At 41.1% G+C, this 13,125-nt stretch overlaps 1 long non-coding RNA gene across 1 annotated transcript; it reads left to right on the top strand.

The window, feature by feature from the left end:
* Positions 1 to 2,690: 2,690 nt before the first annotated feature.
* Positions 2,691 to 5,024, top strand: LOC140506811 (uncharacterized). The gene is made up of 2 exons (XR_011968820.1): positions 2,691 to 2,842; positions 3,571 to 5,024. It is a non-coding gene; the product is annotated as an uncharacterized lncRNA (long non-coding RNA).
* Positions 5,025 to 13,125: the final 8,101 nt, after the last annotated feature.

Raw genomic sequence — 13,125 nt, 5'->3', positions numbered from 1 at the left:
AATTGGAGCTCTGGTTATCCACATAACCCTGTCCTAGAACTGTTTTCCCACCTCTGATCTGTATCTGGGGGATGAAGTGATAAGGTTGTGTGGCTTGGGTCTCTGTGCTTGTACATGGTTGTGTGTTGGGGGTGGAAGGAGGAACAAAAAGTCAGTGAGCAGGGGTGGACCCTGTCCTACTTCCACCCAACTAGTCTCCATTTTCTTCTTCAAATCTACCCTGGGCAGATTAATCATTCCTACTGTTTATAGGACAAAGTCCATGGTACCATCTCTATACCACCCTTAAAGATGACTGGTTTTGGAGAATTAGAGATGAATCTTGGTTCTACCACGTAATACTCATGTGACTTGGGCTCCTCACTTCCTCTCTTTATTCACCTGTAAAATGAGGGGGGTGGAGTGGATGAGATGGTCTCTGAGCTCCCTTCAAGCAATAAATCTCTGACCTTTTCAGCCAGTCTTTCCATCTGTGAAAGGAGAAGGCTGGATCAGAAGGTCTCAACATTCCCTTTTATCTCTAATTCTTATGGGCTATGGTTCTTAGTCCTTACTCTTCTCTTTATACAAACTCTTTGTTCCCACTTGGTGTGGTCACTAGCTCCCAAACACCCTCTCTGAATTTGTACTTGCCTTCTCCCACTTTCTCCTATCTTCTCTGTCCCTTCAAATCCTACCTGACCATCTAGCGCCCCCACTTAAAGGTCCAACTCAACTCTACCCTTCTCCAAGCAGACTCACCTAATTTCTCTGGACTCATTTCTCTCTCTCATAAGCAATCCTACCATTCAAAATCTGAACCACAGGATGATTCTCTTCTATTTCATGGATATGATTTTTGTTGTCCCAGTGAAACTGGAAGCTGCCAGAGGCTGGGACTCTACCTTTTTTAGTTCCTGACATAATTATCCAGTCAGGGCTGGTTATACTTTTTTTGATTTGAGTTGAACCAGTAAACTAGGCTAGGTGATTCATTGAATCCCCAAATATTAAAGTTGAAAGGAATCTTAGGGATCTTCTAGTTCCTCCTCCTCCTTCCCCCTCACTATTTTGGGATGCATAGCATTCTCTCTGGGAGCTGTTCCCCAACCCTCAGTCATCCTCAAGGACTGAGGCCCACATGGTGGCCACTGCCTGAGGTTCCATGGGCATGTCTGTAGGTTACTTACAACTTGAATTCACAAGCTCCATTAGGTGCTTTTTTAGAAGCAATCAGCCAATAGGTATACTTAGCCCTTATCAAAGCAATTTGCTCAAATGGCATAGCAAAAATAGTTGTTACAAAACACACCACTCTCCCTCAAATCTGGGTCACACTCTCCTAGAAACACACAATGTCCAGGGGAAAGATAGGCTCAAATCTAAAGTATAGTGATAGTGAGGATATATACAGTCATATGTACAGTGACACAACTCAAAACTCCTGATACTGTAGGGTCTGGAAGTCTTTTTTCTCCCTAGAGTCTTCATATAGCTCCCTTTGCATGTAGGCTCTCTGCTAGGAAGGCCTTGTTTTACTTGATTTCCAAACTCTTTTCTCTGCTGCCAGGGGTCACAATATTTGAAACTATTTCCTTCTTAGAGTGACTGTCTTTCCATCCATATCTGTCTGGAGAATGTATCTATGTTAGATACAATGTCTCCTTCTGGTCTCACTCCTCTCTATGCTCTCCTCCCAACAGCTATGTAACTTTGAAGAGGAGAAATGTCTTCCTTTCGCTCCTGGAGGGTTCTCCTCTGTAGGCCTCTCATTCCTCTCTTCAGTCTCAAGAACCATTGAAATCGATCCAGGGCTTAGTTATTTAAGGTTCCTACAAACCTGGCTATTTGGTTTGTTCAATAAATGACTTCTTGAATTAATCAGAGAATTATTTGCACCTCAAAAGGAATAAGGACTTAGAGGCATCTTAACAGTTAGTTTAATACCAGTTAATTCATTGTGATTACATTCTGGGCCTTCTGTTACTGTTTCATGGAGGAGAGTAGTAGAATCTTCCCTCTTAGAATGTCTTGTGGGCTTATGCTGGACTAAACTAGCCTACCCAGGTCTCTGGGATGGATGGTCTGGAATAGAATGATAAATTCATCTCAACCAGGTGAGATATCCTTTTGTCCTCCAGAGAAGGCAGTGCCACTGGGTCTCCAGCTTAAGCCTCTTCAGTGTCATGATGTAGGAAGTCCTTCCTGGTGTCTAACTTCCATTCCATCTTTAGCCATGTAGTGATACAGCAATGGAAACTTACACCACCCTTTTCAAAATCAAAGAAATGTTTCAGTTGATTCTCTTTTTTCTGACATCGTTGTCGTTTTCTCATGATTCTGCTCCACGGAACCATCTCGCACAATGAAGCACAGCCAAGCCCAGGGAATCATTGCGTTGGTCATGACTGACAATGCGAGCTTCATCACACACACATAGTTTGTCACCAGAGATGGGCTTTCACCAACAGTTCACAGAATCACAATTAGTCATTTCACCAATCCTTGTTCTTATGTCTTTCAATTAGTCAGTCAAGCAACAAGCATTTATTAAGCACATGCTTTGTGCCAGACGCTATACTAAGCTGTTGATCTTCCTTTGTTTTGGAAGTGAACCAATGACATTCTGGGGTGACATCTTGACTCTAGAGTGAATTGGATTTAACAGAGGCAGAGTTGTGCCAAGTTTTCAACCTCACTCTTTTTTCTAGAATCATTGAAGTCCAGTGGCAAGACAAAGTCAGGACAGTTGGTGATGGCTGGGACACAGAAGTTACCTTGGGTCTTTGATGTCTGACCAAGTACCTCCTTCAGCCACCTTCAGTTATTCTCATCTGCCTATTCCACTGAGATACAAAGACAAGTAAGCCAATCCTTGCCCTATGGAGAAGATTACTCAGAACTTTACTGGGGGCAGCTAAGTGAAACAGTAGATAGAGTGCCAGGCCTGAAGTCAGCAAGACTCATCTTCCTGAGTTAAATCTGGCCTCAGATACTAGCTGTGTGACTCTGGGCAAGTCACTGAACCCTGTTGGCCTCAGTTTCTTCATCTGTAAAATGAACTGGAGAAGAAAATGGCAAACCACTCTAGTATCTGTGCCAAGAAAACCCCACATGGGTCACAGAGAAATGATGATCTTTGCCAAGAAACCCCACATGAGAGAAATGATTATTAAATAACTGTTAAAATTGGGGATTTATCCGTCTGAAACCTCATCCTCTACTGTGCCAAACCAGTATCTCAAGGACATTGCTAATAATGGGATTGGATTGGCTTTCTCCTCAGTCTTTTTCATACCCCACCCAAGGTGTGGAAGCCCATTGTGTTCTACTCAGGTTTGGTGGGGAAGGATAAATTCTTTGATTAGATTGCACAAGACTGGGGGTGATTGGGAAGTAAATGACACAATCAGAGTCCCATCCCACAGCCCTTCATTAGAATGGATCCACCTCTCATTATAATATTCATTCTCCCTCATTACTTGTTAACTAATCAGAATCAATAGCCCCTATTGGCCTCTTTTGTTGATCTTTGCTAGCATGATTAATGAAATGATTAATTATCTAGAAATTCTCTCTCGAACTTTTTAGAACATGACTGAAATGACTGAACAGCAACAAAAATGTGCCAGTCACTGTGCCAAGCACTGGGGATGCAAAAAGAGTCCAAAGACTGTCCCTGCCCTCAAAGAGCTTATGATATAATGGGGGAGAAGACATGCAAACAAGTACATTCAAACAAGAAGGTGAAAGGGGCTGGAAATTGTTCAATGTCTTGTTCTCCACACCATACTGCCTCACATGAGTAAGTGAATGAAGAATGATATGAAGGAAAAAATACTGAATTTTCAGTCAGAGGGAAAAGATCACCAAGTCTGGATTCAAGTGACCTGAGTTCAAATCTCAACTGCTGCTTACTGGCTGTGTGACCTTGGACAAATCACTGAACTTCTGAAGCTCAGTTTCCTCACTTGTAAAATGAGGGGGTCAGATGGTCTCAAAGGACCCTTCTTGATCTCACTTCTAGGTTCCTCTACTGGATATATGATCCAGCACCATCTTGGCAGTGAGGACTGAAGAAAGAACAGGTCTCAACCTTCATGCCCATCCCCCTATCTCTTATAAAGAAAAGACTCCTGGTTCCCTCCCCCATTCTCTCACATCCTCTTTCTGATTAGGGGAAAAGGAAGGGGAATCAGAGATTTGGTCAGGGCCCTGGTTCCCCCACTGAAAGTACTTTGAGGTTTGTGGGGTGGGGCTGGCTAAATTGTGTGAGCTTGGGCAGTAGACCAGCGTAGCGTTTGAGGCCATTTTTTGTGTCTGTGTCCTGCCATGCTATGGGATGCCTGGTGGTTTTCTTTCCCTTTTTGGGCAAAGGTCCTACCACCACATGGTACAAACCATGTACACACATGGAAACCCCATGCCATATGACCTTACCAACTACCCCTAGAATCTGAGATAGTAGGTCTCCCATTTCTTACCAATCTGCCTTGATAATCATTTAATATCATTTTGGGACTTTAATAAGGGCCAGAGCCTGAATTAGTCAGCCAGAAGGAGAGCTTGGAGGTAACAGCTTCTTTGTTCTCTGAGTAAACTCAGAGAATACCTCTTCCTGTGTCAACAGGACCAGATGGGGCTGACTTAAAAGCATTCTTTATGAGACCCTTAACCCGAGACACTATCTTGAATAACAGGACTTTTCCCATATCTTAATATTTTGCAGACATATACTATGTTATGGAATGTTAATAGTAAAGAAAACACAGATATCCTGGGTCATAATTTCACTCGATGCTTTGTCAACTCTCTAATCTTATTGTATTTACCACCTATTCAAATAAGAAAATTCCTTTCTCAGAATATGATTAAACATGTATGGAGGTCATAAATTTGAGTGACACAGACTTGCTGAGTTGGGATTTGTTCTAAAAGTGTATTTAAGCCTGGCCATTCTTGCATCAGACAGTCAGAAGTTTCCTTCTGTCTCCATGATCATGGAGCTAGCTTTAAGGGAATAAACTATATGAATTTACATATCACTTAAACTGTTTGCCTCCTTTAACCAAACTTTCAGGTCAACAGCCTGGAACTAGGGGAGGGGAAACTCTCCATTTTTAAATCATCTCAGCAAGATCTTAAAAAACAAGAGGTATGCCCCTTTCCTTGTCACCTTCCCACCCCAGGTATTAATTGCTATACAGGAGGATAGATGGGGTGATTCTTGGGGACCCCTCTTTTCTCATGCCTTGACTCTCCAAGAAGCTTTTCTGGTTGAAATGTAATAGTGCATCTCCCTCCAGCCCCACTGAACTCATAACAGTTGCCCCTGCCCCCACCTCCTCTAGTCCAAGCAGAATAAGTCAAAAAGTGGAAGTGGAAGTGGAAGTGAAAGCCTGAGAAGAATCAGTCATGAGGCAGAAATCAGTCCTCTCCATCCTTGCCTAGTGCCCCAAGGGCTCTTGGTCTCAGAGAGCTCAATGAATCCTCCCAGGAAGGGGTGAGGGTGGGGAATGGGGGGGCTCCAGTAGAGGAACTGAGGCTGGACTGGCTGTCTGCCCTCAGGTTTGGACCGTCCCACCCATGGGTCCAGGCGTCTCTTCAGGGGTGTCCTCCAGTACAGTCTCTACAGCCTTCTGAGGGTGATTGCTCCCTTCTGAGAACCTCTTGGAACTGAATGCCTATCTTTCACAGTTACTCATTTTTGTTCTATGTATGAGTGTCAGTTGAACTCCGAGGGCAGGTTTCCTATCTCTCTTGGTGGGACAGTGGATAGAGCCTTGAAATCAGGAAGACCTGAGTTAATCTATTTTCAGATACTTACTAGCCAGCGGTGTTACCCTGGGCAAGTCACTTAACCTTTATTTGTCTCAGTTTCCTCAACTGTAGAATAAGGACAGCACTTACTTTATTGTGAGGATCAAATGAGATAGCATTTGTAAAGTTCTATAAATGACTGGTCCCTTCCCTTCCCTTTTCTCATTTTCCCCCGTGTTCTCCTCAAATGACTGGCTGAGAGAACTGGACTTAGGACAGACTGACGGATGGATCTATCAAGAAGCACTCACGAAGAACCTGCTGTGTGCCAGGGACTGTATTGTGTTGTCACTCACCCTTCATTTTCAAGGACGACTAATGATATTGCTCGACAACATCTTGACTTGCCTGGGAATTGGAGTTAAGGGAGGCAGAATTGTACAAAGTCATCAGCTTCATTTTCTCTTCCAGTCATCAAAGTCCAGTGGCATGACAAAAGTCAGGACTAGTGTGCCTAGCTCCCCATGGTGACACCCTTTTATGATTGATTGCCTTGTAGAAGTTATGGCCACGTATATCTCCTTTCACTTCCCCCAAATAAGCAAGACGTAAACAGAAGAGGTCTAGGATTTCCAAGGTCCAAGGTCCAGATGGAAATGATCAGTAGGGGAATTATGGCCATTAGTCAGACTGTGTGCCTTGCTCTGCATTCTCTGTTCCCTTCTTTTCCTTTTTCTTTACTGAAGTTTTTAATAAGCACAGGAGTAGAGTAGGCAGCTTCGTTGTTTCCTGATTTCTTTTTTCTCTATTTCTATTCCTTCTTTCTCCTCCCCAATCCAGCCCTAGGGGAAAAGTTGGGGAGTGGACAAATGAGTGGGGCAGGTTCATAGCAATGTCAGGGACTCAGTACTTGGATCCAAGAGGGTGGGACAAGATGGGGACGTGGGCAGGTTTAGACCTTGTGTCACTTGAGCTCAATCCTGAAAGAAGCTAGAGATTCTAAGCGGTGAAGGTGAAGAGGCAATGAATTTTAGGCATGGGGACAGACAAGCCATTCAAAGGCATGCAGATGGGAAATGGTGAGTTTAGTCAGATTGTAGATTGGGTAAAGGAGAGTGATATGACTTCTATCTGGAAAAACAGACTGAAACAAACAATGGAATTTATATTTTATACCTGAGACATTAGGGAATCTTTGAAACTTTTCAAGTATAGGACTGATATGGTCAGTTTTGTACTTTAAGAATATTAACTTGGCAGCTGCATGGAGAATGGGTTACAGGTAGGGAGACTAATCAGGAGGCTATTAAATTAGGCCAGGCAAGAAAGTAATGATGACGCCTCAGACTGGGTGATTTTGAAAAGAATGGGAGTGTGAAGAGATTGGGACAGACATAAGGAATGTTTTAGGGATAAAATCCACAAGGCTTGGCAACTTACTGAATATGGAAAGTAAGGGAGTGAAGAGCTGGATTTGTGAATACTAGACGGGAGCATAGATGTAAACTCTTGGAAGCCTGGGGCTGTTTTCAATTTTGGGACAGATAGTATCTGTCTGGCACTAGGTGCTTAATAAATTTCTGTTGTTTGTTCTGATTGTTATCAACAGAAATAGGGAAGTTGGGAAGAGAGGTGTGCTTGAAAGGAGAATGAGGAAGATAAGTTCCATTTTGGACATGGTGAATTTGAGTTGTGCAAAGGACTAACAAGATATCTTCTGGAAGTACACTCAGGATGCCAAATGGATCAGATAATGAACATTTATTTCTTTTATCACAAAAGATTTTCTTAAAGCACTAGACATGTAGACAGGCATTGATGAATATGGCAGTGAGGTGGTGTGGTGGATAGAGTGCTGACCTGAAGACAGGGAGACTCATTTTCCTGAATTCAAATTTGGCCTCACATGTTTATTAACTTTGTGACCCTAGGCAAATCATTGAGCCCTGTTGGCCTCAGTTTCCTCATCTGTAAAATTCAATGGAGAAGGAAATGGCAAACTACTCTAATATCTTTGCCAAGAAAACCCCAAATGGGGTCATGAAGAGTCGGACATGACAGAAATGTCTGAACAATGGGCCTATGCCTCAAAGAGTTAAAGGCAGAAAGCATCCATGGGTACAAGAATATTTATAATAGCACTTTTTGTTATAGCAAAAAAAAAAAATGGAAACTAAGGGAGTGTTCACTAATTGGGGAACAGTAAGCAAACTGTATTACCTGAATGTAATGGAATATTATGGAAAAGTAAGTAATGATGAAAGGGATGGATTTGGAGAAACCAGGGAATAATTGTATGAAATGATGCAGAGTGAAGTAGCAGAATTGGAACTACTTATATAACAGCCGCAATGTTGTAAAGGAAATGAACTTTGAGAAACTTTAGATCTCTGATTAATGCAATGATTAATCATGATGTCTGGTGACTGACTATAAAGTGGAGCAGTGATAGTCTGTAGGTGCAGAATGAGGTGCATTCCCATTTACAGCCAACAATATTGCAAATTTGTTTAGCTTGTTGTACAACGGAACATTGGAAAGCAGCCTGGGAGAAATTAGGTTTAGAGCAATATTTCGCACCATATTCCACAATAAACTCTAAAAAAACCCTATATCTTAAAAGTTATCCCATAAATGCATTTGAGGGGAATGGAAGGAGATCACTTTCAATTATGAATAGAGAGAGAAATACAGGAAGTAAAATGTGCAATTTTGATTGGATGCAATTGAAGATTTTGTATAAGCAAAAGCTGTTGAGTTAGCAGGAAAAGCAGTTATTTGTAGCAAGTTTCTCTGATAAAGGACTGACACTTGAGACATATAGGGAATGGATATATATGTATATATATGTACATATATACGTATATGTATGTGTATATATATGTGTGTGTGTATATATATACATATATATGTATACTCACACACACAAATATATAAGAACAAGAGATTTTCCCCAGTAGCAAAATGGTCAAAGGAAAATAAACTGGCAGTTTTCAAGGGAAGAAAGGTACACTATTCAGGGCCAAATGAAAAAATGTTCCACATCACCAAAAATAAGAGGAATGCAAATTAAAGCAACCCATCAGATTGGCAAAAATGAGAAAAATGGGAAATGACAGTTGTTGGAGGGGATGTGGGAAGCTAGGCATATTAATACCCTATTGGTGGAGCCATGAATTGGTCCAATCATTGGGAAAGGGATTTGGATTCAAACCCCCAAAGAATATGCCTGCTCTTTGACTCAGTAATGCCTCTACTAGGTCTATGCCTTAGGGAAGCTAAGTAGCACAATGGATAGACTGCAAGGATTGGAGTTAGGAAGCCATTTTTCCCACTTCAAATCTGCTCCAAGACACTTACTAACTGTGTGACCTTTCACAAGTCACTTAACCCTGTTTGCCTCAGTTTCCTCAGCTGGAAAATGAAAAGGAAAACCGCTCCAGTATCTCTGCCAAGAAAACCCCCAATGGGGTCATAAAGAGTCAGATACAACTGCAACAACTAAAAAATCAAAAGCCTATACCTCAAAGAGATAAAGACAGAAAGCACCCATGGGTACAAGAATATTTATAATAGCACTTTTTGTTATAGTAAAAAAAAATGGAAAATAAGGAAGTGGTCACTAATTGGGGAATGGCTAAGCAGATTATGGATGTAATGGAATATTATGGCAAAGTAAGAAAGGATGAAAGGAATGGATTTGGAGAGACCAGGGAATAATTGTGTGGAATGATGCAGAGTAAAGTGAATGGAATTAGAACTATTTATATATTTTCCACAATGTTGTAAAGGAAATCAACTTTGGGAAACTCTGTATCTCTGATCAACACAATGATCAATCATGACGTCAGATGACTGATTACAAAGTATGTTTTCTGTCTCTTGGTGAAGCAGAGATGGCCTGTAGGTGCAGAATAAGATGTGTGTTTCCACACACAACCAACATGACACAAATTTGTTTAGTCTGTCATATAAATACTTATTTGTTACAAGGAGGGACAGGACTTTTAATCAGGGTGGGGAGGTGAAATCTGGGGGTATTGAGACTGATTTTAAAAAAGAAGAAAAACATGAATGAAGCTTTAAAAAATACACAGAAAAGAGAAGAAAGTTGAGAAGGGGAAATAGACAAGCAGGGCAGTGTTGCAACTCCTATGTTAAATATATGTAAAATCAAGCTGTCTATAATAATAATAAAAATTATAACAGCTAGAATTTATATGAAGCCTTAAGGCTTGCAAAGTGCTTTATAATTGTCTCATTTTATTCTCACAATAATCTTGGGGGTTAGTGTTATTATTATAGATTAGTTATTAAGAGATTAATGATTTCATATAGTTATTTTTTGCAGCCTTCTTTGAATATGAAAATATTCATGTCTATTGATGATTTTCTGGTTGATTATAAGACTTCATTTTTAAAAAGAGTATTATGACTTATTAAGGACAGTCAATGATGCATTTATTCTATTTGGATTTATGTATCTGTGTACCTTGTCCAGTTATGACTGTCATTGAAACTATGGATAAAAAAGAATTTAGAAACAGACATTCCTAATGTTATATATATGAACCAAGATTTTCAAAAATAATGAATTTTCTATTATATTCTTTTTATATTATAAATATATTTATATTATATTTCTCTTTTTTCCTCAATGTAATTCGTAAAAATATTAAGTGATTTTCAGGGAGCTCCAAAGGTTTGTTTTTTTTTTGTACTGTTAAATAAGATATTGTTTTCTTAATTCTTTGAAAAAAAATGTATTTTTCATCTCTGTTTTAGGAGGTAGATGATATAGTAATATAGCATTACCTGCATATATGATTTATAAATAAAAAATGCATATGCATATATTGGGGGTGAATGCTCAATTTTTTTTCAACCAGTAAGGGTGCCAGAGTCAAAAATTTTGGAGGGCACTGGTCTAGAGGAAAGAGTGTTCGATGGATTTGCAGTCAGAACACCTGGATCTGAATTTTCTCACACTACCTGTGTAAACTGGGCAAGTCATTTAAATTCTCTGAGCCTTGGTTTTTCCATTTACAAAATGAAGGTGTGAACTAGAAGATTTTAAATAATAAGAACTCACAGATATCACACATTGTAAGGTTTACAAAGTCCTGTGCGTGTGATACCTCATCTGAACCTCACAACAGCTATAGGAGGGAGGTGCTGTTAATATCCCCATTTTACACTTGAAGAAACTGAGGCAGACAGCGGCTTAAGTGATTTGCCCAGGGCCACACAGCTAGAACGTGTCTGAGGCAGAATAGAGCTTTATCTACTGGATTAAGTAGTTGCCTATGAAACCTTTTATTTCCAAAACCAGCTCAGCCATCCTCACAGCCCCCAGGCTGCCACTTCTTGCGCAGTCAGGAGGGGAAGGAAAGAGTCTGATTAATTCACTCACACTTAGGTGTTGGGGATTGACAGTCTTCCCTCTCCTAGGGGGATTATTGATAAGGTACATGATAGCTGCGAAGATGCTATCCTCCAGAACATTATCCAGTGCTTTCTTCAGGAGCCTCACCTTGGCTTGGGGGAATTTGTGGATCTGGGTTTGTATTCTAGGGATAGGAGAAATGGCCGTGAATTCCATCTGGAGTTGCTGGCCTTTCACTCCTCATGTCTGTTATCTGGAATAATAATAAGCATATTATTTATCTCATCAGGTTGTTACATGAACAGTGCCTTATAAATCTCAGTTTACTCTAGATACGTGTGAATTATTGTGATAGGTGTAAGGAGTACAGCAACAGATTCCTGGGGGAGGGGAGGAGGTTGTAGGACAAAATTCGCCTTTTTTGTTCTTCTCCACTCAGGCTCAGTGATTTCTGTGAACCAAGATAGGAATAATTGAAATGTTGAAGAACTCAAAGCAATTCTCTCCCTCTAAGCCAAAGAAGTGTTTTGATAGAAAGAGCCAGAGAGGCATCAAAAGTGACTAAGAAGTTGAAGGGCTTAGCTATCTGACTGGGGTCTGTGTCGCAAAAAAGGCTAAGATAATCCTTAGGGCCATAAACTAAATAGAGATGGGAGATTCTTTCCTGTGGGGGAAAAAGACGCATTTTGCATGAAGACCAACAGATGGTAGCAGAGAGCAAGAGTGATGCTGTGGAGGTTGCTAGAGAGAGGAGCACAGTGGGTCTTGGTGACATCACTATACCACATCTAGCACTCCGTTGTTCTGGCTTATGAGTGTTACCTGACTACACTGATTCCCTGCCCCTGTGCCCCGTCACGTGTGTTACCTGGCCAAACATCTCTCCTACATATGTATACCCAGTTTTGTTGTTCAGTCTTGTCTGACTTTGCCATTTCCTTCTTCAACTTATTTTACAGATGAGGAAACTGAGGCCAACAGAATTAAGTGACTTGCCCAGGGTCGCACAACTAGTGTCTGAGGTTGGATTTGAACTCAGAGCCTCTGGACTCCAAACTGAGCATTCTATCCATAGTACCATCTAAATGTTCTCTATGTATGTGTGCCCTATCCTTCTTCCCTAATTGGTTGATTCTCTATGCTTGTCACCTCCCCCACTGGTCTGATGATCACTTGAGGAGGACTGTATCTTTTGCATATGAGGGGATTTTTTTTTGTCCCTTATTTTGTTCTGTTGTTTGATAGAATGTCTTTTGCTTTTAAATAATGTGACCTCTGGTTGGTGGAAAAAGACAACAACCCCCATATGGGGACTCATGAGCTGTGGTTTTCCAGTATATGCTGAGGCACATAGTTCTTCCAGTGTGTGGTTGTTTTTGGAGGGTCCCAAAGTGAGGGGGGCAGAGCTTCATGCTACATCTATTAACATCATAGAATCCTAGAACCTCAGAATCAGAAGGGATTCTCAGAGATCTTCTACTTCAGTCCCTACGCAAACAAAGATTGCTTCCACAATACTTTCTTCATGAGAGGGTAGCCACCCAGCCTTTGTTTAAAGCTCTCTAGGGAGGGGCGATCCCTCAATCTCAATCTTAATCCAGTCCATTTCTGGACAGTACTAATTGTTAGGAAGCTATCCTTGATATCAAGTCTAACCTACCTCTTTGTAAATCCCACCCTTCCTCCTGAACTTTGGAGCCAAGCAGACCAAGGTTAGGACCTCTCTGATGTGACAGTTCTGAATGTGGGTAGAGGTGCCCCTCCTGTTCTCAGCCCTCAACCAACAAGGGATTCTAAAGAATGTTCCCAGTAATTCCCAGCCCAACTTCTGGGCCTTGATCCCTGGGGGCTTTTCAAATACCCACAGGGGCAAGAGGTAAAGAAGAATAATAGGTGACATACAGAGCCTTAAGTTTTACAGAGTAAGACGTGTGTGTGCGTGCACAGTCAGACACATACAGAAAACATGAAGCACTATACAAGTGCTCACCTATTATTAT

Source organism: Notamacropus eugenii, chromosome 1 (genome assembly GCF_028372415.1).
Source record: "Notamacropus eugenii isolate mMacEug1 chromosome 1, mMacEug1.pri_v2, whole genome shotgun sequence".
Lineage (NCBI taxonomy): Eukaryota > Metazoa > Chordata > Mammalia > Diprotodontia > Macropodidae > Notamacropus > Notamacropus eugenii.
Note: the sequence above shows the minus strand (reverse complement) of the source record. Positions and strands in the feature narration are given on the sequence as shown.